We start from the raw sequence: 25,108 nt of genomic DNA, 5'->3' as shown, positions 1-25,108 counted from the left end.
GCTTTTCACTTTAATTTTTAATCTCTGTTTTCTGGTCAATATTATAAGATATTTCCTTAACTTTACCTTCCAGATCAATAATCTTCCTCCTCCGCTTTGTCCAATTTTAAAATTCAGCACATCCACAGATATATGTATGTATGTGTGTATCTGACTTGTTCTTTGTTTCCCTCAAAGATCTGACTCTTCTTGGTCGTGTGTTATTTCTTCAGTTATGTTTTTCTCTTTTTCTTCCTCCAATTAATTTTATCCCATTCACTTCCATCATCCATATAGTCCATAATATTTCTGGGCCACTGGTGGGTATACTTATGGTCACATAGTTTTAAAAATATCCTTTTAGTGATTTCAGAGGGACTCTGTATGCAGGAGCATGGGTGTAAGTGCTCTGTCTACCATCTTGAGTGGGAAATCTTGGCTGTAATTCTCAAACACAATGCATTTATTTTTAAAGCCTCCAGTTTGTCTACCTGGCTTTTTACTCAAGGACACATCTTAACGTGATAAATGTTGTTCAGGGATTGTTGGGTAAAATCTGTTTCCCTTCATAAATATTCTTGTCTCCTTTCCTGAGCTTTCAGGATTGACACAGAACCCCAAAACCAAACAGCAAAAGAAAACTTCTGTTAATTGAACATCTGTCTTTCTGTCTTGAGGCACATGTTTATACACTCTGCCACATCAGCATTCTATAAGTGCAATCTTCTGCTTTTCAACATCACTGAAACTTTTTAATACTAACTACTTGAACGTGTTTTCTACTTTTCTCTTCTTATCTTTTCATCCTAAATATGAAAAAAACATCAAGTGACATCTGAAGAGAACCATGACAAGTTTACGGGAAGAAAATATGGCATCATTTTATGTTCGTTTATTTTCTATTTCTTTGTGTTTATCTTATTTTTATACCCTTTGAAGATTGGATTAACTGTGTCCTTTGAACACTGGGATTTCTACCAGATGAGCTATTTAATTAACCCACAAGCCTTCATGGGACATTTTGAATGAATGGATCATCCCACAAATTAAACGGGCAAATTAAAAGTGATTTTTGGTATCAAGAGTTTGGAACCTAAAATTCTATTCAGTTGATCGATAACATTGCAAAATAGTTAACCTTGCAGTTGGTTATCTGAGCCTTTATAGTCTCCCAATGTAGCTGAAGCAAATATGACCCAAAAAGAAGACGAAGAGTAGAGAAAAGCCTCCAGCTTGACGGGCAATATTAGAAATAGCTCTTGTACCCTTTTCAGTAATTCAGAGGCAAAGTTAAATGATCACACTCTACAAATACATTTGGTTCATTTTTTATCTAGTATAAAAAAGAAAACATTCTAAAGAATGCATTTTATTTCCAAACTTTTTTTGTTAACCTCTATAGATTAAGTGAGATGGTACCTTCTGCATTAGAATGAACCATTTTGGATTACTGCCAAATGTATGGAGACACTAAAACTTCCTGTGCTTTACGCCATGGCACAGTCCAGAGCACTCAAACTTAAGGAATCATTTCCATTTATCATCCTTTTATCTTTGTGAATTCTTGTGAATTCTTCTCCTGCACAAACATATTATCCCTTAATGAGGATATTACCATTTTACTCCTTCCTTACCTAAAGGCTGTTAAAATCAACTGAGCTACTTAATTATTTAGTTCAGAGAAAACACCCGAATTGGAAAGTATCTTCCGTCTGCAGTCAATTTTAGAATTTAGAGCTACCTAGCTAAAGCTTAAGAGAAATTTACCAAAAGAACCTCAAGATGCTAATTATCAGGCTGTATAATTTACATAGATTTACATATACATTTCAATTTTTCTGAGAATTGATGGAGTACAGAGTGATGAGAGTACTTACTGGGATATTTTAGGATTTTTCCCCTGTGATCAACCCCAGCAGAGCATTTATTTCAAAAATGTGTATTTGTTCTAATGAAACGTTTCTCCAATAGACATAAATGTTATTATTTAGCATTCACAAGACTATACAGACTAATTCTTTAATGGTGAGAATGGTAGTCCAGTGGGTCTACATTCATCTGGACACAGAATCACATGAGGGTCTCCATGACGAGTCGGGCCTGGGCCCCCTACATCCTCTCAAAGCCCCAGGAGTCCCCTTCAGAGCAGCTGGGCAGAGTCACCAACAGGGCACAGATGTAGAACTTGTCACATAGCATTTTACAAACACTGCAACGCAAAATTGTAATAGAGTTCTCATTAACAAGCTTCAGCAGGGGCAATGTAGTAAGCATTTTTAAAATTAATTAGCCCCTTGGACAATCCTTATTATAATGAGCATGAAATCCAGATCGCACCTTCTTCCTTCCTTTCTTCCCTTCTTTCCTTCCTGTTTCTTTCCTCCCTTCTTCTTTCTTTCCAGTCATCCTTTGGTAACATCCAACATGATATATGATTCCCCTAGCTGTCCTAAGGAATTAGGAAAAAGTGTCCATACATTTTAATATTTTTGTATTATATATTTACATCTTGTATTATTATTGCTTTTATGTCTGATATGTTTTTACATAAAATCTAAGTAAATTCCTCTATGTTCCCAGGTACACTAGGTAGGAGAAATGTTACTTCTTTTTTTTTTTTTTGCTTTTTGCTTTTTAGGGCCACATCTGCGGCATATGGAAGTTCCAGGCTAGGGGTCGAATTGGAGCTGCAGCTGCCAGCCTACACCACAGCCACAGCAACAGCAATGCAGGATTCAAGCCAAGTCTGTGACCTATACCATAGCTCACAGCAATGCTGGATCCTTAACCCACTGATCAAGGCCAGGGACGGAACCCGCATCCTCATGGATACTAGTTGGGTTCATTAGCACTGAGCCACAATGGGAACTTCCTGTTATTTCTTTGTACAGATGATAAGGTGTATGCTTGTTAGTTATCAAGCTAAGGAAACAACACTAAGAAATACTAAGGGCTTCCTAATACTCTGTCTTTTCACCCTTTTCTCATTACATTGACTCCTGATCAGAGTGGTCTGAGATTGTAGTGCCTGCATTAGACGCAATCACAAAAGTCAATTTTTTCAATATTAACATTTCTAATCATTACTTTATAAACAACCAAATATAAGGTACACTGGCTCAGGCCCAGGACAGCCACCAGGAAAGTGTCCAGTTGCCTGTAACTCTGGAAAGCAAATTTTGGCCGTTTTTATTTTGGCTCTATAAATATAGATACATCTTGATCTAAGAAAGAAAAATGCACCAAGATGCTTTTGACACTTGAGCCTATATTAAATATTCACCTTCAGATGATCACAGCACAGTTTCTTCACCGACTTGATGTACATGTTTTTTCCAAAGCCACTGACAAGGGTCAGCTGATGATTATAAAGAACATGCATATCCTCTTAATTGAAGACATGCGTGTAAAAAGAAATCATAAAATTATACTTAAATACGTCTTGACGAAATTAAACATCTAACCCTTTCAGGTAAATAAGGAGAAAACTTCTCATAAAGAAAATCAGAATTATGGAACAAGGATGTACAGTGGATGTGTTATTTGCACCTTTGAAAGCTGAAACAATGGCTTAGATCAAACAAGTTTGTGCCAGTCACTGAGAAGTTTTCTAAACATTAACTTTGAGGAAGAGTTCATATGTTCTTTTAATATTCCTGTTTTTGCCCCTAAAATTATGTCTAAAAAAATTTCCTCCACAAATGATATCAAGGAGAAACACTGAAATAGTTCCAGCCTTCACCAGCATGCAAACCAGTTAGTCCACTGCATCTATTGAAGGCCAGGTGGCTAATTGTCCCAGAGTGGTTTATGTTGCCACCATCATCCTGCTTTTCCACGTGATCATTTTGGTACCAAATTTTGCATCTGCAAATGGATAAATTATGAATATAAATTGGAAGTTCATACTGTGTCAAATTAACGCTACGTGTAGAAATGAAATGTTTTACCTTGATGTGCATCCAAAGCTTACTTACAGATATAATATTAGTGAATTAAAACAAGCAATGTCCCTAAAAGTTATTTCAGTGTGTCATGTGTCATCACTTCACACTTGTGGCACTAAGAACAGTGACCTTTGGGGAGTGTGTCCGTAGCAATTAAATCTTTTCATTTTACATAGAGTTTTCTGAAGTATGTTCTGTGAAATTTTAAAATGTCCTGTGTGGGAAGCAAAAGGTAAGGGAAAAAAAAAAAAAGGAAGATTCGATCATGAAAGATTGGGGAATACTGTTTTCCTTTTTTAAATACAGTGCTTTTAAACTCTAACGATCAAATATTCCTTCTGGATCGTCAAGAGGGCATCAGAAAGTGTAGCATTTCCCAAATGTATTTGATCTCCTAGGACCTAGTAAAATGTAGGGGCTGCTTTAACAAATCAAAACTACACACTTGTTAAGATAATTGCCATTCCCATATCCATGTTACCATAATTATTGCTCTTAACTTATACCACAAGCTTGCCCGCATTCCAAGAGTAAAACAAAGTTTACTTATCTCCTAAGTAGACAGTGGCAGTGGTTTAAAACATACAGCTAATTTCTCCAGGAACTTTTCTAGAAACAGATATGACCCCAGATTAGTAGGAGTGAGCAGGTTACATGAGATAGTCTGGAGAGCTGTCTTCCCCACAGAGCTGAGCTCATTTACATACCTTGCTTCAAACAATCACTTCTATGCCCAACCTGTTACAATCTTACTATAAATGACTTACTAGGTAAAGCCTGGAGGCAGCTACTATGAGGCACAGAGCCCTTTGGATAGGGTTTACTTACTCAGAAATTAAGTATCAGGCAGACACTGGTTAATTTCCCATTATATCCACCCAAGGATTTTGTCCCATGAACCATTTGAAAGTACACACTTAACCAAACTCAGATAATTGTCTGTCCTGCTTCCTGCTCCTATTGAAGATAAGCTTCTTCTCACCCAGATCAATCCAATGCTCCTGAGCTGATAGGTTCCTGTGGTCCCAGGGTGGACACAGCGGTGTATCCTCATTAGGGGTCTCTGGAGATAAATGGGTAACTGCTTCCAAGCTGTATCCTGATGCCCTTTAAAGAATCAACTTTCTGGAGATATAATTTACATCCAATAAATGCAGCCACTTCAATGGGTTTTGACAAATCATACATGTAATCACCACTCTGATGAAGATTTAAAAGTTTTCTATCACCCTTGCCCCCTTGGTCATCAGTCTCTTCACCCCTCAGCCCATTGTAACAACTGATCTGTTTCCTCTCCCTATAATTTCCCCACTTCCAGAATATCCTATAAATAGAAGAACAGAGTATGTACTCTCTGTGGGTGGCTTCTTCTGTTTAGCGTATTTTTAACATTTTTAGGCTGATCAGTTTTGCATATCTCAGCAGTTTGTTCATTTTTAGTGTTGAGTAGTATTCCACCACATGGATACACTACAATGTGTCTATTCACTCCACCTGCTAAGGGACACTTGGGGTGTTTCCAGTTGAGGGCTAATGTGAATAATGTTGCTATGAACATTGGTGTCCAAACCTTGGTGTTGCCATATGTTTTCAGTTCTTTAGAGTGAATGCAGAGGAGAGGAAGACAGGGTGATACAGTTAAGAGTGGGTTTGATTTTCTAAAACTTACCAGTTTTCCAAAATGGCTCTACCACTGTACATTCTCATTAGTAATATATCGGAATTCCAGTTGCTCCACTGGAGCACCATTAATAACCACTCCTTACTAATACTTAGTATTGTCATTATTTTTCAAGTGAGTCTGCATTTTCTTTCTTTCTTTTTTTTTTTTTTTGTCTTTTTTGCTATTTCTTTGGGCTGCTTCCGAGGCATATGGAGGTTCCCAGGCTAGGGGTCGAATCGGAGCTATAGCTGTCAGCCTACGCCAGAGCCACAGCAACGCAGGATCCGAGCCGCGCCTGCGACCTACACCACAGCTCACGGCAACGCCGGATCCTTAACCCACTGAGCAAGGACAGGGACCGAACCCGCAACCTCATGGTTCCTAGTCGGATTCGTTAATCACTACGCCACGACGGGAACTCCAAGTCTGCATTTTCTGATGGCTAGTTTAGCATTTTTCATTGCTTATTTTTAATTCCTATTTTACCTTATTTAGCCTTATTTTTATTTCCTATTAACCAAAATTTACTTTTAAAATGTTCAGTGCAAAATACATTTCAAGGAGGATCAATCGCATGAGGTCAAATGTAATTTAGTTAAACAAAAACGAAAACAAAAAACAAGTTCCCCTAAAGATATGGAATGGTTGGGAAGTCCTGTTACCATTTTTTGTCAGAGATTTTGCCCCCATCACTGAAAACAAAATTCTGACCTCCTGCCACAAAGTGCAGGAGAATCTTCCCAGATAAGGGGCGGGGGGGGGGGGGGACAAAAGACATTTATTTATTTCACCAAAGCCTGGCTGTCTCCAGTGGGTAATTATGTGAGAGGGACAGTTACCTGCCCAATACCCAGTCTCCTCTTATTGCTTTGTAAGAAAACCCTCCTTTTATTCAGGCTGGTGATGTGACTGCATTTCCCAGATCTCCTTGTAACAAAGTACAGCCTTGTAATAAGCACTAGTCAACAGAAGTAAGATGAATTTTTGGATGGGATATCCAAGGAGAATGTTCGAGGAAGCTGTTCCTCATTTTGCCCCCCTCTCTTCTGCCTCCTCACTGCTTGGACAGCAGATGTGATGACTGAAGCTTCAGCAGCCTTGGGATGATCTTGAGGATGGAAGGAATGTGAAAAAGATGCAGTTAGAAACACAAAGAAGAAACCCTGGGCTCTGAGGAATTTGTGGAGCTACCATTCTGTCCCTTTTTGCCTAACTCAACTTTCACAAGGTGAGAACAGCTTTCTGAGAGAGCAATGCTTATACCACTGTTTTTTGGGGTTTTCTTTTTCAGAGAAGCCTGGATTAATTGTAAGTGCTACTGCCAGCAGAGAAGAGGCAGGAGCACCACCACCAGCTGCTGGGACCCCATCCCTCCCCAAGAATTACCAGCCAGTGGCAAAGGGGCAGGACGAAAGCCAGCTGGAAGCAGCAAGTAGCAATAGCCACTCTGAGCACAGTAAGGAGGTCCTGATCCATTGGCTGAACTTGTTTATTCCAGCAGAGAACTTTTTCAGGCAGGACACTGTGTCCGTGAGCACTCAGGCCATCTGAAAAGTACGTAAATCATTAGACTTATTTCATAAAAATCATTCCAGGCAGTCAGCATGGTTTAAAGAACATTGACCCAACAATCGAGAAATTGAGGTTCCAGTACTGTTTCCACATGTAACCAACTCTGGGAAAATTGTTTCTGTTTTCTAAGCAGTAAGTAAATAACGCCATTATTATCAGAAATGTTAATCTTTAATGTGATCTTTCTTTTCTCTCCAATGATAGTCTATGACACTAGCTGAAGGTGACCAAAACACAGTGGTGAGGAAAAAAGCCTTCGCAGCAGGCAAAACAAGCTAAAATTAGGATTTTTATGTAATACCCTATGCTTATTACATATATTTGTATATACTGTTAGACACTAAGGTGACTTGAGGATGGTGAAAGGGACTACAAAAAGCTTATTTTGGAATTGATTCTGTTCCAGTAGAACAGTAATTATAACTTAGCCATAAGGCCAAAACTCCTCTTTTCTTTTCCATCATCAACACATTTATTCTGTGTGTAGGCATAGCAGAGTATCTGTGTTAGATTGCAAAAACGGACACAATTCTTCCCCTTTCCTTATGAGTCTGCTCAGGCTATTCTGCTTCTGCCTCGGTCAGCCCAGATGGCAGCCAGCTGCCTATCTTACAGCTGATTACAGACACACAAATAAGAACCAGAAGAACCGTCCTGATGAGCCCAAATTGCTGACCCACAGAATCAGGAGCTAAATAAATAGGGGTTGTTTTAAGTCAGTAATTCCAGGATTGTTTGTTATTCAGCCACAGCTAGCTGATACTTATTCCTGTGACTATTTGGAACCAACTTTCCATATGTGTCTTTTTTCTTTCTTCAAATACAAAAAAAAATAAGGAAGCTTTTCAGTACATTTTCCCCAGAAAAGCGTCATGCATGGAGTGACAAAACAATGGTAAGAATGACAGTCTCTTCTGTGCCACCTTAAGGCCATCAAATTCACATCATATATATGTGTGTGTGTATGTGTGTGTGTGTGTGTGTGTGTGTGTGTGTTTGTCTTTTTGCCTTTTCTAGGGCTGCTCCCATGGCATATGGAGGTTCCCGGGCTAGGGGTCAAATCAGAGCTGTATCCACCAGCCTACGCCAGAGCCACAGCAATTCGGGATCCAAGCCGTGTCTGCAACCTATACCACAGCTCACGGCAACGCCGGATCCTTAACCCACTGAGCAAGGCCAGGGATCGAACCCCCAACCTCATGGTTCCTAGTCAGATTCGTTAACCACTGCACCATGATGGGAACTCCAAATTAACATCATTTTTATTCTATGCTGAAGCAAATACCTGGACATGGTTGTATTTTTCATTTCTTTATAATGAGGTTTTATTATTTTTTTAATGCCCTGGTCAGTTTTACTGTGAGCACGCTAGTCCAGTGTGAATGTCATTGCTGTACACATCTGGGCTGTGAGGTTTCAGAGTGAGTCGTTATTCACCACTGTCACCACCCTGCAAAGAATGATGGTCACTAGCAATCCATTTCCCAGCCTGCACTCCTGATGTGGGCTTACCCCCGGATGCAAAAAAAAAAAAAAAAAAATAGCAGCCTACTTTTATTTGCAAGTTTCAAAGTTAATTGTAAAATAATACGTTGTCTTCCGCTGAAATCCCTGAGGTCTTTGTGGGTATGTCTAGGCTAATGAAATAATCTGCTTTCTGATGCCCCACCTCATCACGCAGACCACTGACAGTGACTGTGGGGGTCTTATCTTACAGATTGGGAGCCTGTAGAAGGTGGAAATTTAATGGTGCTATGAAAACTCCTTGCTCTTTCTCAAACATCTATCTCAGGCTTGTCACCATGGCTGGATTCACTCCATTAGTGAATTATTATTTCTTCCGATTTTAAAGGTTTTTTTGATGTCAAGGGTTCCTTATTAGAGTTAAATCTCCCTGGCATCCCCACTCAGCACATCTGTGGGAATTAGCTGAGAGCGAGTGAGGAGGGAGACCCCTGAGAGGAGGAGGGAGGATGGGTCCTAAGAGAGGTGGGGGTGCCTTTTCAGGTACCTGCCAAGTCCTGGGGAGGATTCCCATTCTCAACTCTAGAGCTTTCCGCTGGAAGCCTCTGCTGATTCCTTGCTACCACCTTTCACATTCAGCAAATGACAGTTCCTTCTGTTCTTTGAGATGTTAGTGTTCCATCAGTAGTGCTTGGGGAGCAGCTTTAGTTCTCTGTTGAGTTTTGCTCGTCATAGAGTTTCCTAAGGATTCTTAGAGGTCATCTCTTCTTTTTTTAATTTTTATTAAAGTATAGTTGATTTACAGTGTTATGTCAATTTCTGCTATACAGCATAGTGACCCAATCTCTCTCTCTCACACACACACACACACTCTCTTTCTCATACCATCTTCCATCATGGTCTTCTCCCAAGAGATTGGACAGAGTTCCCTGTGCTGTATAGTAGGACTCCATTGCTTATCCATTCTAAATGTAATAGTTTGCATCTACCAACCCCAAACTCCCAGTGCATTCCACTTCCTCCCCCTTCCTCTTGGCATAGTCTGTTCTCTATGTCTATGAGTCTGTTTCTGTTTCGTAGATAGGTTCCTTTGTGCCATATTTTAGATTCCATACATAAGTGATATCATACGGTATTTGTCTTTATCATACGGTATTATGTATTTTAGATTCCATACATAAGTGATATCATACGGTATTTGACTTACTTCATTCAGTATGATGATCATGAATTGCATTCATGTTGCTGCAAATGGCATTATTTTGTCCTTTTTATTGCTGAGTCGTATTTCATTGTGTATGTGTACCACATCTTTTTAATGTCCATAGACAGCTGAGGTCATCTCTTGTGATGCTCCTGCCATCCTGATTTCTAAATCAAGAAGTAAGAATCAAGGAGCGGAAGTGACTTCCCTGAGCTCTGAGAAGCCCAAGCAGCTGCCTGGTTCCTCTCCTTAAAGACCGCCCCCCCCAACACACACACCCCAAGGATCCTGGGATGTAGAGGATTCTGGCTTGAGATTTCGAGGGAAAGAAAAAGAAAGAGAGAAGGGAGAAAGAAGGAGTGAGGGAGAGGAAAGAAACGAAGAAATGAAAAAAAGAAAGGAAGGAAAACATCTGTTTTAACAGGAAAAAAGGCATTAAGAGTACAAATGCTTGCCAGATCTTCAGCTCCTCAAAGCTGATGGAAGCCCCCCTGCTCTGGATAATGGTACCAGTGAGCCAGGAGGGCACGTGGGGCGGGTTTGTACTCCAGTTACAGATTTGTCAGGTTATGGCAAACGGAGTGATAGTCTCCATTTCCTTTCCCTTCTTTTAGGTATAGAAATCTCTAGTGTGAGGCTAGAAAATTAGAGAAGTACATCCACCATTCTACCCAAGGATGCTTACAAGCCACCAAAAGTTTCTCCTTGCCTTGTTTGACATCATTTTCTTGTGAGTCAATATCACCTGAGCTGCCCATCACTGGCTACTGTGGCAGCCAGATGCCCCTAGGGGGTGCAGCATCTTTGCACCAGTGGGCTAAGCTCGAATGGCAGACAAGATCTTGACTCCCTGATCCCTTCCTGAAATGTGGGAAAGGTAACTAGGCTTCCTATTGATATGGTTCAAGAAAGACAGCGATCAAGACTTTGAAGACCTATACAAATCAAGTTAGAAAATGACTGTCCCCCAAAATGCAGTTGGGTTTGATGCGCAGATGCTGATGGGAGCCTGGACCCAGCATGGAACCCAACCTGCAGCTCCCCCAACACCTCCCATTCCCACCACCACCCCTGTCCCCTTCCCCTCCCCCACTCACCTGTGCACCTCGCATCGCAGGCCTCTGGGGTCTGCAGTTCTCGCCCTCTGAGCCTCATATCAAATACTGTTTTTCCTTAAGAGACAAAAGGGGGAAGTTGTTAAACATTTGGACTTGATGCCAGAGTGCCAGTTTCAAATCCAGCTATACGAGAGGGCAATTCCAGCTCTGTGTGCGTTTTCAGCATCCTGAGCAGGGAGGTAATAACACAAGAGGACCTGCCTCATGTGGTCATCTCGGGATTCAGCCAGCACAGGGTACAGAGAGCACAGCAGTTCCCAACACTGACCACAAAGCCAGCTAACTAGTAGTTGTTCATGTTAAGAGTCCTTCTGTTTAGGCGGATTTATTTATTTATCTTTTTGTCTTTTCTAGGGCTGTTCCAATGGCATATGGAGGTTCCTAGGCTAGGGGTCTAATCACAGCTGTAGCCGCCGGCCTACACCAGGGCCGCAGCAACGCGGGATCCAAGCTGTGTCTGCGACCCACACCACAGCTCACGGCAACACTGGATCCTTAACCCACTGAGCAAGGCCAGGGATCGAACCCATAACCTCATGGTTCCTAATCGGATTCGTTAACCACTGCACCACGACGGGAACTCCTCCCTGTTTAGGCAGATTTACTCTTGTCTCCCGCATTCTCCAGAATTCCCTCTACCTAGTATTTAACTTCTGCTGGGCTCGTTGGGTTGTTCTTCTCCTTGCTAGCCTGTGCGTCTCTTGAAGGATGACTGTTCTGTCTCTTTCTTTTAATTTTTAGAAGCTAACACAGTACTTAGCACATAGAAGGCCCTCTAAAATATTATTTGAATGAACGATATAACAATTTCATAATACAGAATAAAGCCTAGATTTGGGGGGAGAGGAAGGGGCATACCAATGGCAGGCAAAAGTTCCCAGGTCAGGGACTGAACCCAAGCCACAGCAGTGACATCCTTGGATCCTTAACTGCGAGGCCACCAGGAATTCCAAACCCAAATTTCCATTTTTTTTTTTTTTATGGCCACACCTCTGGCATATGGAAGTTCCCAGGCTATGGGTTGAATCAGAGCTGCAGCTGAGGCCTACACCACAGCCATGGCAACCTCTGCAACCTAAGCCACAGCTCACAGAATTGCCAGATCCTTAACCCACTGATTGAGGACAGGGGCCAAACCCGCATCCTCAGGAAGACAACCCCTGGTCCTTAACCTGTTGAGCCACAATGGGAACTCCCCAAATTTCTTCACATGGCATTCAGATTCCTCTAGAACATGACTATAGCATCACTTCTTAATCCCCTCTGCCCCTTCTTACCTCCACAACTCGTAGTCCTTCCATGGACACACCATGTGCTCCTCGCTGCCACACTGTGTGCTGTTTCCACTCTCATTATCGAATGTTCTCCCCCACCTCCTCTGCTTGGTGACTTTCTTTCCTTCCTAAGGCTTTCCTTGAATGCCACCACTTCTGTGAGTTCCTCCAGGCTCCTCCAACTCCTCAGGCAGAATGTATTACTTTTTCTTTTTTGGATGTGTTCTCCGAATTCTTTGTTCTTTCATGCAGCACATGTGAAAACAAATTGTGGTTGGTCACATGCGTGTCTGTTGTTCTCCCTCCTTCAGTTTGCCAATCGCTCCTGGAATATGAGCGTGGAGGCTGCTAGATATTCAATAAATATTTGTTAAAAGTTAATGCCTATGACTTTGCTGCTTTGGCTGGTGTTTACGTTTCTGTCTGCCGCAACTACTCAGGGTTCAGGAGGTCACATCTCCCAGCCTCGCTAATCAAAGGCATGCAACTAGGTGGTCTGGGCTTGGAGGAGTCACAGTTCATTAAACTTCATCCGTGGTATTCGGTGAGCTGTTTAATAAGCCAGGCGGTCCCTGTACTGTCTCTTCAAACGGGAGCCAGTGCATCTGAAGGGTGTTCACAGGGGTGGGACCCACCATGTGCAACATCTTATTGGAAGTTCTCCTTGACTTATTTTTATTTACTTATTTTGGGGGGGAAATATTATTTTCATTCATGCCAAACTAAAATCGATCATTGTGTTCACATGGGAATGCAGACCACTATAATACGAGCAGTCTCTGTGAAAAATAAGTCAAAATGAGTCACAGGTATTTTCATCTGATATTACGCATGAAGAAGATACCACTGATGTTAGCACTACTTCCGAATTACAGGAGGTAGTGATTAGTTGGCCTAATTTATTAAAAGAAAATTTTTTGAACAAATTCTTGGTGTTTGTTGGTTTTTTTTTTGGCCTCACCTGCAGCATACGAAAGTTACCAGGCCGGGGATTGAACCTGTGCTACAGCAGCAACCAGAGGCATAACAGTGACAGTGCCAGATCTTTAACCTGCTATGCCACCAAGGAATTCCTATTTTTTCTAATTTTTTAATCATTTTTATACAATTTTAAAAGTTACTTTCCATTAACTGTTATTGCAAAATGTTAGCTCTATTCCCCATGCTGTGCATACATCCTTGAGTCTGTCTTATAACTAAGCTTGTGCCGTCCACGTCCCTACCCTTGCATTGCCCCTCCCCCTCCCTGCATCACCCCTCCTCCACCTCCCCACTGGTAACCACTAGTTTGGTCTCTGTATCTGTGAGTCTACTTCGTTTTGGTTACTTCCACTATTTGCTTTCCAATTTATTTTTATCTGTTGGAGTTTTTCTTCATTCTTTCCATAGAAGGAGGGATTTTGATATTTGTTAAGAAACTAAAGGGTCTTGTAGGTAGTTTTTGTGTATTTCCTGGATGGGTCCTAACACTGCCTTGCAAAATAAATAGATTTGTTTTTTTTTTTCTTTTGGCTACACCAGCAGCATGTGGAAGTTCCAGGGCTGGGGCAGTGACAACACCAGATCCTTAACCTACTGGGCCACAAGGGAACTCCAGCAAAATAAATCGTTGAATAGCTCAGATGGATGTGAACCTGAGAGTTTTTGTCAGTGTGGACAGCCAGGTTCAGGCATGTGAAAGAAAAGGAATAATGAGTCAATCTTCCCTAACTAAGGAAGGGCAGTGGCACACCCAGTGTGACCACTGAACTCTCTCTGCTGCCTCTTCTTTTCAGTTGTCACGGGTCAGAGACCAGAGCACCCGACATGTCCCAGCAACTCTGGTCCCAAGCCTCTGTCTCTCTTGACTTTCACGTGCCCCCTCCTCCTTCGAAGCTGAAATTCTGCATCAAAGCGTTTTCAGGGTTATTATCTTCTTGGTTGGGCTTAGCCACATGAAGCCAAAGAAGAAACAGGTAATCCTCTTCCACGTTGTCGGAGGTCTAATTATTGCCAGGCATCTCTTAGATCGAATCATTAAAGTTATGTGTATTCACATGTGCACACAGACACATGTAGAAGAAAGTGCATCACTAAGGTACTAATGTAAGAAGACACTTTGGTACTTGGCATTTCAAAACTTTTTTTTAAGTGTTAGAGCTTTGTACGAAGAAATATAATGTGCATTTAAACATTACTTTGCATTGACGTAAATGTTAAATAGAGCTGCCACGTCTTGACTTTAGGTATGAAAATGAAAACTAATATCCACAACACAAAATAGATGGACACAGTATCTCTTTTCAGGACAACTTCAACTGTGCATAACCAGACCAGGATACCTGTAGTTCCAGATTATCTGCCAGTGGCACCATTACCATGTAAAATGGCAGAGATGTGACTATTTCAAAGGTTCTGAAGTAACCATAGTTTATATTTCCAAATGTTGGCTGTCCAGACCCTATGAACAAAGCTAGAGAGATTGCAATTATGCAGTCTCATTTAAATCCTACCTTAACCCTATGAGGGAAATATTATAATTCTCCTATCTCCTATTATAATTCCTCATATAGATGAAGAAGCAGAGGTTCAGAGAATTTCAAGCAACTTGCCCAAGATGACACACTGGCAAATAAATCTGAATTCAGATGTGTCTGGTTCCAAAACTCAAGTAGGCATAAATCATTTTACAATGTTATCTCCTCCAATAATAATTGTTCTTTCTTATCTGGCACCTACCTTCAAACTTTCAGACTCTATAAACAAAGACAAACCAGTGTATAAAGAGGTGTCTCAAAAGACTTCATGAGTTAAATGTACTTTATCTTTGATACTATGTCTTAAAGAAAAAAATTATAAAGAGATAAACTTAGAGTTCCCTGGTGGCTCAGTAGGTTAAGGATCTGATGTTGTCACTGCAGCTGCTTGGGTCTCTTCTGTGATGCAGGTTCCATCTCTGGCCGCAGAAGTAGAACATGCCTCGGACTCGGCCAAAAAAAATTAAAAAATAAAAAGATAAACTTAAATGAGTAAGTTCAAAATATATTTATTGCCTTTACTACTGTGACTTATACCAAACTTTCTTTGCTCATGTGCCGACCATGACCATAATCCCATCATTGATTTTTGTGTCTTTATCACTTCATCTCCGATCTGTTTTAAATTCTGCCTCCAGGTAAATCTTCACAAAGCATGATGCTCTTCTCTTCAAAAATCTATGGTTTAAAATTCAAAGTTCAATTCTCTAATCCCTCTGAGTAACTAGAGTATGTTTTTATACAACTCATGTGATGCCTAGCTCCTACCTTCTTGTGGTTTAGCAATATGTACACAATTTATATTTCTTTACAGAATGTAAGCAATTTAAGGATTGAGCCCTTAAGTATGCAGCCAAAGTAAACACTTGGTAAATAATTATCAAATTTGGAATTTTCCACTAGGCAGCAGAAAATGCATTATTTTTATTGTGTAGCTGGTTCTTCAGATGAGCTCAGCTCAGTTACAATGTACATTCCTGAAAGACTCAAAAACCTGCCACCACTCATCTTGGTTATTTACCCAGATCTCCTGTCCTCCTTTATTTCAACCTCCCATTCCTTGGTCTTTGCTTCCACAGTCCCTTGGCTTTGCCCTCCAGCCACTAAATCCTACCTTTGGCCTTTCTGGATTTGATGCATATTTAAGCTCCAATTGTGATTCTAAAACTCTGATTCTAGCCATGCCCAGTCATTGTCAACTGTCCTGTAACCTGTCCAATAATGGTAAGCATTCCTTCCTTCAGGGTCTGGCCTGTGGAATGAACAAACACCTAAGCCAGCCTACCTGAATTCCTGCCAAAGAACGTAGATAAAACCCATTGCCTGAAATATTTAGAGTACTTAGGACTCACTCTCCATGAGTACTGAAGGGGTCCACAGAAATGGGCTTCTCAGACGACCAAGTGAGGGTTGATCAGAATGCCTTAGAAAGTGGGGCGGTCTAGAATTGAGGAGAAGCCTGCCCATGAAACGTTTGCCCTTCTATCCTCGATGGAACAGAGGGGCTTCAGCAGTAGCTTGTCTGTGCCCCACACAGTGGAGCAGCAGCTGTGTTTCCTTGAGAAGCACGGGCCAGCTCAGCCACGTACCCCTTTGCATCTGCTTTCCCTTCCTCCCTACCTCACTTCCTTCTCCTTCTCTTTCCCCTTCTTCTTCTCCCTCTTCTTCTTTTTTTCTTTTCTTTTCTTTTTTATTTATTTATTTTTTTGGTTATGCTACAGCATGCAGAAGTTCTGGGCCAGGGATCAAACCCACACCACAGCAGTGACCCAAGCCACAGCTGTGACAATGCCAGATCTTTAACCACTAGGCCACCAGAAAACTCCCTCACTGTCTTCTTTCCCTCACTCTTGCTGCCCTGAGCTTCCACTCCCAGACAGAAACCTTAGGTTCTGAGACAGAAACCTTAGGTTCTGAGTTTTAGGAACCTAGGCTAAACAGATTCCGAAGGTAGAGGCTTTGATCAGGTCATTCTTCATGAGATGAAGAATGGTATAGCCTTGTTTCGCACTTTCCTGTAAAAACAAACAAACAAAAAAACTTTATTACTAAGAGCATTATTACACATATTTTCTTTAGAAAAAGGAGTTGGTAGCAAAATCTGTAGCTGCACCTAAGAATTTAACCAATTTAACCAATTCAGTTAAAAAAAAAACAAACAAAACTACAGGGAGTTCCTGTCATGGCACAGCAGAAACAAATCCAACTAGTATCCATGAGAATTTGAGTTCGATCCCTGGCCTCGCTCAGTGGGTTGGGATCCAGCGTTGCCATGAGCTGTGGTATAGGTCGCAGACACAGCTCAGAACCCACGTTATGACTGTGCTATAGGTTGGCAGCTGTAGCTCCGATTAGACCCCTAGCCTGGGACCCTCCATATTCAGCCTAAAAAGCAAACAAACAAACAAAAGCAAAACAAACAAATGAATGAACAAAAACCTAAAATATTTGAAATGATAGCATTTGAATTAAATTGTCAAATGTGCACATCTTTGGCAAGCTGGAGAGGTAGTTTAGCTGAAAAAAGGACACCGGAGGATTGTATTAGGTAGTGTCTAAAAGATCCCCGCTCCGAAATTGTACACTTTAGACCATGCAAACTTTTAGTTTCTTAGCATTTTTGTTTCTCAGCATTTCTGAAAGAGTCATTCTGATTTGAGAAGAGAAAAGGGAACAGAGAAAAGGAGGCAATGCCGACAGAATCCAGGGCTTCTGGAGCCTGGGAGCTACTTGGTACCACATGAGCTGTTGTGCGAGACATGAATACATCTCTGTGCAGCAAGAAGCAGATTTCCTGGTCCCACAGTGAACAGAATTACAGGGAGGCCTGAAGAGCCTGAATGTGAATGATTCAGTAGCCAGAACTTGGGTTGTAGGGACTGCTTCTGACAGGGGGACTCAGAAAGTGTTAGGACCAAGGAGCTGTGCTGTTGTTATTTTTTTAAACTTAATGAATGCTCGGAGCTCCCTTCGCGGCTCAGTGGTTTACGAACCCGACTAGTAACCATGAGGTTTCAGGTTCGATCCCTGGCCTTGCTCAGTGGGTTAAGGATCCGGCATTGCCCTGAGCTGTGGTGTAGGTCGCAGACGTGGCTCGGATCCCACGTTGCTGTGGCTCTGGTGTAGGCCAGTGGCTACAGCTCCGATTCGACCCCTAGCCTGGGAACCTCCATATGCCAAGAGTGCATCCCTAAAAAGACAAAAAGACTAAATAAATAAATAAAGTTAATGAATGCTTTTTAATTTACCTCTTTACAATAAGTATTTGTTACTTTTCATTTTTTCTCAGTCATCAGGAATGTTTGGATTATTATCATTGATTAGGAGGCCTTCTCTTTCTTTTTAAAAACTAATGTGCTTTTAATTGAGATGTAAGTAGCATAACATTGTATTCGTTTTAGTTTAGTGTTCAAGTATAAATCAAATAACAATTGGATATGCATATATGTGACCAAATGGTCGCCACAATAAGTTTAGTTAATGTCCATCACCACACAGTTACAAATATTTTTCCCTTTGTGATGAGAGTTCTTACGATCTACTCTCTTAGTAACTTTCAAAAATACAATACAGTGTATTGCAAACTGTAGTTGCCATGCTGTACAGGATATTCCCAGGACTTACTTATCTTATAATTGGAATTTTGTACCTCTGGCCAAACTTCACCATGACCTTGACTCAGAATGTGTGAGGACCAAAGGATTTTTATAGCAGAATCCAACCTGAAAGCAGAAAATCTCTCCTTGGGTAACACACAGCTCCACTCCGGCTAATGTGTTGCTGAGAGTAATTTCATGGAAACAGATGCAATTAATGATGAGCCTTGCAGGGATTTCTGTAATCCTTGTAGAGTCTTCGATTGCTAAGACTATACGAATGGTCGATAGAGTGCTTGCACTTCAAATCTGAACACTGAGAAATCGCAGCATGAGATGAAAGATTCCCAGAGTGGAGTCCTGTGCAGCCCCACGTTGCGTGCTTATCAGTGGGGAGTAGGAACCACGTGGGGTAAAGTCCTGAACACAGAGGGAAGTCTGGTTGAAGCTCTGAGCCCAGATTCCCTTTGCTACACTTAACGGAGTGTTTTAGCAAGAGACAGTACCAGACCCACAGCACACAACATTTACAGGCTGCTTTTGCTTTGCTTCATCGAGTAGCTCTTTGATGGGAGAGGAAATCTCAGTTTCCAGAGCAGGGATTGAACCTGGAATGCAGCAGCGAAAATGCCAAATCCTAACCACTAGACCACCAGGGAACTCCCAGCATTTACAGTTGTTGTTTGGAAGTAAGTGCATGTTTGAACTGTATACCCTTCATTCCGTAAGGTTATGTTAGTCCTTTTCATTTCTCACTTAGCTCTTTTGGTCCCTTTTATAGAATTCCTAGGGAAAGATCTCAGCGGTGCGGGCTGAGTGATGATCATGCAAAACAGGAGGACCCAGCTGGTTCCCTGTGCTCTGAGCTGAGGGCCAGGGAAGACCTAGCAGAGGCCGAGCATAGAGCCCCTGGCCTAGAGGGGCCTGGATGAAGAGCACTGAGTGGACAGTTGTTGGAATAAGCGTGCTGTTCTCCTGCCCAAAGAAGCTGGGAGAAAAGTAGTCAGAACAAGGTTGGTTGTAGAAACTCACAGCTGGGCTGATGAGGAAGAGGGAGGAAGCCTTCGGTAAGCGGAGAAAGGTCAACCGATCAAAATACAGACAGGGTGGCAGATTGCCCAAGTGGAAAACGGTCCCCAGGAGCCAGCCAGGATGGAGCCACTGAGTGACTTCTTTGCAAACACAGAATCCAGAAATCCAGAAACACAGCATCCTAAGAATGGACCGAAACTTGGCATCGTATAGAGCTCAATTCTCTCCTATGTCGCGTCTTGTTTCATGAGCTGGAACCGCTCAGGAACCAACTTTCGCATTTGGGGCAAATCCCCAGGATCGTTAACATTCAAGGGCTCTATACTAAAGTGGTGTATTACAAACAACCCATAGCATTAGAGCAAACAAACAAACAAACAAAAAAATCCAAAGTCATAAGCTAGTTATTATGCTATCTCCTCTTTTACCCCTAATTATCTCAACAAATGGCCAAATCATCGGAAACCCTCCCTTTAGTTGTCTCTGCACTACAGAAAAGAGAAAATTCATGGTTAGAACAATGAATCCCTAGCTTAAGGTTAATGTAAACCAGAATTTTAAAACTCCTATCACTTCGACGTTACTGAGCTAATAAAGAGTTCTAATTTGGAATTGCGTAACCCTCTAGGGGACCATGGGATTCAGACACTGTTCTTAAGCAGAATTAGGTCTCATCTTGATCATTTCTTTACTCCTCTTTTCAGGTATGTGGCGGAGAAGCCTTGGGGCACATTACCAGTCCCCAAACAGATGGGCTTTTCCTTTATTGCCCATCCACTTGGGTAGGAAAAGCACAGCTGCATCGAGCAATTGGGTGTAAAAGATTTCCTAAATACACCCGTAGCTTTGCATCTGTTCTTCAGCAGGGAGCTGGAACCTGGAGCCACAGGCTCCTAGTCCATTAAGGACAAAGTGCATCTATTCTATTTGGGTCTTTCGCACTTGGGTGGCACAGAAGTGTTTATTAGCGATCACGCCGACCTTCAGGAGCATTTCACTCCATCCAGTCCTTGGCTTTCAGGAGCCTTCTGCCTTCATCAGGGGTAGGGTACACTATTGTAACAAACACCCCTGAATCTCAGGGTCTCAGTGAAAATATTTAAATGCTAATTTCTCCCTCAACTCAGGTACCAAGGGGCAGTGGGATCTGGAGGGTGGAAGGAGCCCAAGGGTATCTCCTAGACTTCTTCTGTTTTTCACCCACCCTTTGGCTGGAGCCAGGATTGTGCAGGAAGATTTTTGAGGTCAGGCCTGTAGGGGGCACCCTTCATTCTGCCCAAGTTCTGGGTCATGAGGTTCTGGGTCCATGTGCAGGTGAGGCTGAACTGGGCTGTGGGGCCCAGAGCCTAGAAAGGAAAGGAATTAAGACTTGGAGAGAATACAGCCGTCTCCCTCTCACATTTTGTAAGTCCCTAAGTTTCCATCTTTGGTATATGCGCAATTTTTGGCAAAAAGACTATTTGCTCAGAATTTATCCCAGTAAAGAACAATTCAGTGTGGACCTGTGGTTCTAAGCTTCCAAAAGGCTCTGCCTTCAGCATCAATACCTGTTACCACTTGTGATTCCCTTAAGGTCTCGTTTGTGTGTGTTTCTCAAGTCAGTTCACAACCAGGTTTAAACCGCCTCCATCAGAGGAACGACTCACTAGCCTCTGGGTGTCTGGGAGGTTGGACAACAGAAGGTCTCGGAATGGATGTTAAGAGAAAGTGGATTGTTGAGGCGGTGTTTGCAGAAACAGGGAGTGCATCTCATGTTTTCCATGAGCTGCTGTGGACTCCTGCCAATTGTTTCCAAGAAGGAACATGGCCCTGGGGTGGTGAGAGCATCTGCTTGTTTAAGACATGCAGAGAGCCTGACTTTTCAGTAAAATATCCTCCTATGGAAACATTGGATGCTAATGAAAGAGCATCTTGATACCCCTGAGGAGTCCATTCAACATGTATCTGAAGGCCAGACTCCGCTGGTAGGCTGCCCTTTTGCCACTTCTGTCTTAACTTTTCTGCCCTGATGAGTAAGGACAAGGGTGCAGAAGAAATCAGAGCAGTGAGCCCCAGCCCTTTACTGGAGAAATGTCAAAGGTTCCTCCTGCTTCCTCAAACACCTGGAACTGGGACTTGAAGGATGTTCATCTCTGCACAGGTAATTAAGACTCAAAACGCTACATGTCAAGCACCCTGTTATTTCTCTGCAAATGTTCCAATACCAGGTGTGTGTAAAAATGTTGATGTTCTTAGGGAGTTCCCATCGTGGCGCAGTCAGTGGAAACAAATCCGACTAGGAACCATGAAGTTGCAGGTTCAATCCCTGGCCTCACTCAGTAGTTTAAGGATCCAGCATTGCAGTGAGTGTGCTGTAGTTCACAGATGTGGCTCAGATCCTGCGTGGCTGTGGCTGTGGCTGTGGCTGTGGCGTAGGCTGGCAGCTGCAGCTCTGATTCAACCCCTAGCCTGGGAATCTCCATATGCCACAGGTGCGGCCCTCAAAAGACAAAAAAGACCCACACAAAAATGTTGAAGTTCTTTGTTTCTGGGCAGAAGGAACAGGATGGTGCATCAAAACTACAGCTACTTAGTAGGAAACGGGATGTGTGTGTCTGCGTTGTGTGTGTCTGTGTTGTGTGTGTATACACTCACATATCAGTGGAGTTTGTCTGTACTTAAAGTGGCGTACTCTTTCAGCCAAATGAGCAAGAGTGTTTGGTAGAAATCGTTTTATGATGTTTTGCTAGGGGTGTAAAGAAAGGAAGGGGATGGGGGGTAGAGAAAGAAAGGAGCCTGGTCAACAACACAATGAAAAACATTTTCTCAGGACATCACTCATTTGGCCACAAATGGACCAATGGGAGAAGAAGTGAGGAGGGGAAAGGTGGCCACACCTGCCAGGACTTTCCAGCAGAGACTTGGAGAGTTCCCACTTCTCTAACCATCAAAGCCAAAGCCCAGCACCCTTCTTTAGGGAAAAAAAATTGCCAGGAATCCCTCCCTGAGCAGGAGGTTGGAGTCAACGACTTTAATGGTCCCTGACAACACTGGGAATCTGGCCCCAGAGGGACAGAATATGCCAAGAGAGAAAGGGTCAAAGTAAGGGAGAGAGCAAATCCCAGATTAAAAGGACACAGAAAACAGACCTGTGGTTGTGAAGGGGGAGGGAGGAGAGAGAGGGATGGATGGGAGGTTGGGGTTAGTAGAGGCAAACTCCTCCATTGAGAATGCATTAGCAATGACGGCCTGCTGTACAGCACAGGGAACTATATCCAGTCTCTTGGGATAAAATATGATGGAAGATAATATAAGAAAGAGAATGGGGAGTTCCCGTTGTGGCGCAGTGGTTAACGAATCCGACTAGGAACCATGAGGTTGCGGGTTCGATCCCTGGCCTTGCTCAGCGGGTTAAGGACCCGGCGTTGCTGTGAGTTGTGGTGAAGTTTGCAGATGTGGCTCGGATCCTGTGTTGCTGTGGCTCTGGTGTAGGCTGGTAGCTACGGCTCCGATTCGACCCCTAGCCTGGGAACCTCCATATGCCGCAGAAGCGGCCCTAGAAAAGGCAAAAAGACAAAAAAAAAAAAGAAAGAGAATGGACATATATACATACGACTAGGTCACTTTGCTTACAGTAGAAATTGGCACAACATTGGACATCAAGTATACTTTAATATTTTAAAAATGGGGGGAAGAAGAAGGGCACAGAAAAATATTCAAATAAATACATAGACCCTTAAGAGAATGGATATAAATGAAGAGAGGGTTAACAGATAGGCAGTAAGAGGCACCTGAGATTAAGGAACACGAAATGTCATAAAGTCATAAAATGAAGATAAAACCCTGTGTCCATGCGTGTGTGCTGATTGCTTCTAGAAGCCAGTGCTAGATTTCACAAGACTTCGTTGGAGGTTTGACCTTTGTGTGCCATCCAGCCTTAGCTTTTCTTGCTTAGAAGTCACATCTGTTATCGCTACATGGTGTCCAGAGCTCAGGTTTCCAGCCCCAGACATGCTGTGTGTGCTCAGTAACAGATGTGATGTTATTTGAATGTGTCGGCTTAAAGTTATTTTGTTTTCATTCACTCACTGGCACTTCCCTTTAAACATCATTTATCATAAACAGAAGTTTTGCACATTTCTTATGTATTTATGTACTATGGGGAGGTTTTCGCCAATAAATTTCTTCCCCATGATCTAACTCTAATTTTAGGAATCCTGTTTTTCTTTTCTTTTCTTTTCTTTTTTTTTTCTTTCCTTTTTCTTTTAGTTGAGATGGAAGTGACATATAACATCATATTCGTTTCAGGTATGCAACACGATCAGATTCTTTCCTTTTCTAAGACACTGGTCTGCTCTGAACAACAGAACAATAAAACTCTGTATTTTATAACTAGCCACGGTCCAAAGTGAGTCTTTGAAAAAGTGCTTTCAATTCCCTGAAACTCATTCTTTGTATTTCTACTTAATTTTTAAAGTATATTTTGAAACTTAGCATAGGCCTGGCCCGTGGTGACATGAACCTTCAATAATTAAGATGTAAGTCATCAGTTGTGATGTATTTAATTAATCTAAATTTAACCAACTAAATTTTCTGTTCTATAAAGAAAGAGCTACGCCTTTTAAATCCCCATATATTTAGGGAGACTTTGAAAATTGCTTAAGTTTCATTAGATAAAAACACTTATTTATAAGAATCTTAAAATGGCAGAGCTATTTACCCTAAAACCCTCTTTGGTTAAAAGACAGGAATTTTCCTGAATCTGATATGTTTGAGACTGAATCCCATTGACTTTTTCTTTTTTTCCAGAAGTTCTGTTGCATTCATTTTCCCAAGGCACTGAATGGAGCCAAAAAAAAAAAAAAAAATCAATAATAAACTAAACCTTAACATAAATCTTAAAGTCCTTTAACCAGATGCCAAATTTGACTAAGGCAAGTGACCTCTTCTGAAAGGAACAGACAATGTATGACGACAAGGTCTTGGGTTAAAACAGAGAATTCATTTCTTTGGGCCCATTAACTCTTATCAATGAGACCAGCCATATGCTTAGTGCAGAGGCGGGGTGTCTGCCTGAGGTTCTAAATGTTCCCCTTGGACAAGGAGCACAACCTGCGGAGGGACTTTCCTAAAACACCTATGGTCTCCATGCAAATTTAGATTCCATTTTACTTGCCCTTTAGGATTAAGAAGCCAAAGGATAAAGCCAGGAACTGCATAGTCCCCCAGACCAAACCACCACACCACCAACCACAGCAAAAGAATAGTAGATCTTCATCCAAAAGATGGGCCATAGGAGTTCCCTGGTGGCTCAGTAGGTTAAGGACCTGGCATTGTCACTGCTCTGGCTCTGGTTACTGCTGTGGTGTGGATTCAATCCCTAGCCAGGGGACTTAATGCGTACTGTGGGCATGCCCTCCCCCCAAAAAAGTGAAAAAGTAGGTGCAACAATGGGAACCAACAAAGAAGAACTGACAAAATCCCAATCAAAAGCATCCAAGTGGAGCAGACTACGCCAGGCTGTCTCATTGTGTTTGCGCTTTCTGCTTCTGCTCACCTCTGTGCCAGGTCATGTTTCCACCCTACAAGGAAACACAAACACCAGTAGAATGACAACAGAATCACAGCCATCAATCGTAGAAGGAAACAAGTTTTGTGAATGAACTTAGGAGGCATGGAAAACACGCAGCAGTGAAATTTCCACTTTATGGGAAATTCCTCCTATATGGGCATTTGCCCTAAACACTGAGGCTAGAAAAGAAAA

The 25,108-nt window shown here is 42.1% G+C and overlaps 2 long non-coding RNA genes across 4 annotated transcripts; both read right to left on the bottom strand.

Annotated features, from left to right (window-relative positions):
• Nucleotides 1-1,843: 1,843 nt before the first annotated feature.
• LOC125134441 (uncharacterized) lies at nt 1,844-9,862 on the bottom strand. Of its 3 annotated transcripts, XR_007136633.1 has the most exons (7): nt 9,833-9,862; nt 6,976-7,136; nt 6,429-6,697; nt 4,909-4,989; nt 3,263-4,535; nt 2,317-2,428; nt 1,844-2,188 (listed from the first exon to the last, which is right to left on the bottom strand). It is a non-coding gene; the product is annotated as an uncharacterized LOC125134441 (long non-coding RNA). The 3 variants fall into 3 exon arrangements; XR_007136632.1 differs by having other exon boundaries at nt 6,429-7,136; XR_007136631.1 differs by lacking the exons at nt 6,429-6,697; nt 6,976-7,136; nt 9,833-9,862 and having other exon boundaries at nt 4,909-5,749.
• A 33-nt stretch (nt 9,863-9,895) lies between these two features.
• LOC125134118 (uncharacterized) lies at nt 9,896-12,925 on the bottom strand. Its single transcript, XR_007136560.1, has 3 exons — nt 12,225-12,925; nt 10,927-11,001; nt 9,896-9,996 (listed from the first exon to the last, which is right to left on the bottom strand). It is a non-coding gene; the product is annotated as an uncharacterized LOC125134118 (long non-coding RNA).
• Between the last annotated feature and the right edge of the window lie 12,183 nt (nt 12,926-25,108).

Source organism: Phacochoerus africanus, chromosome 8, assembly GCF_016906955.1.
Source record: "Phacochoerus africanus isolate WHEZ1 chromosome 8, ROS_Pafr_v1, whole genome shotgun sequence".
NCBI classification, from domain to species: domain Eukaryota; kingdom Metazoa; phylum Chordata; class Mammalia; order Artiodactyla; family Suidae; genus Phacochoerus; species Phacochoerus africanus.
This window is presented reverse-complemented; position numbering and strand designations above follow the sequence as displayed.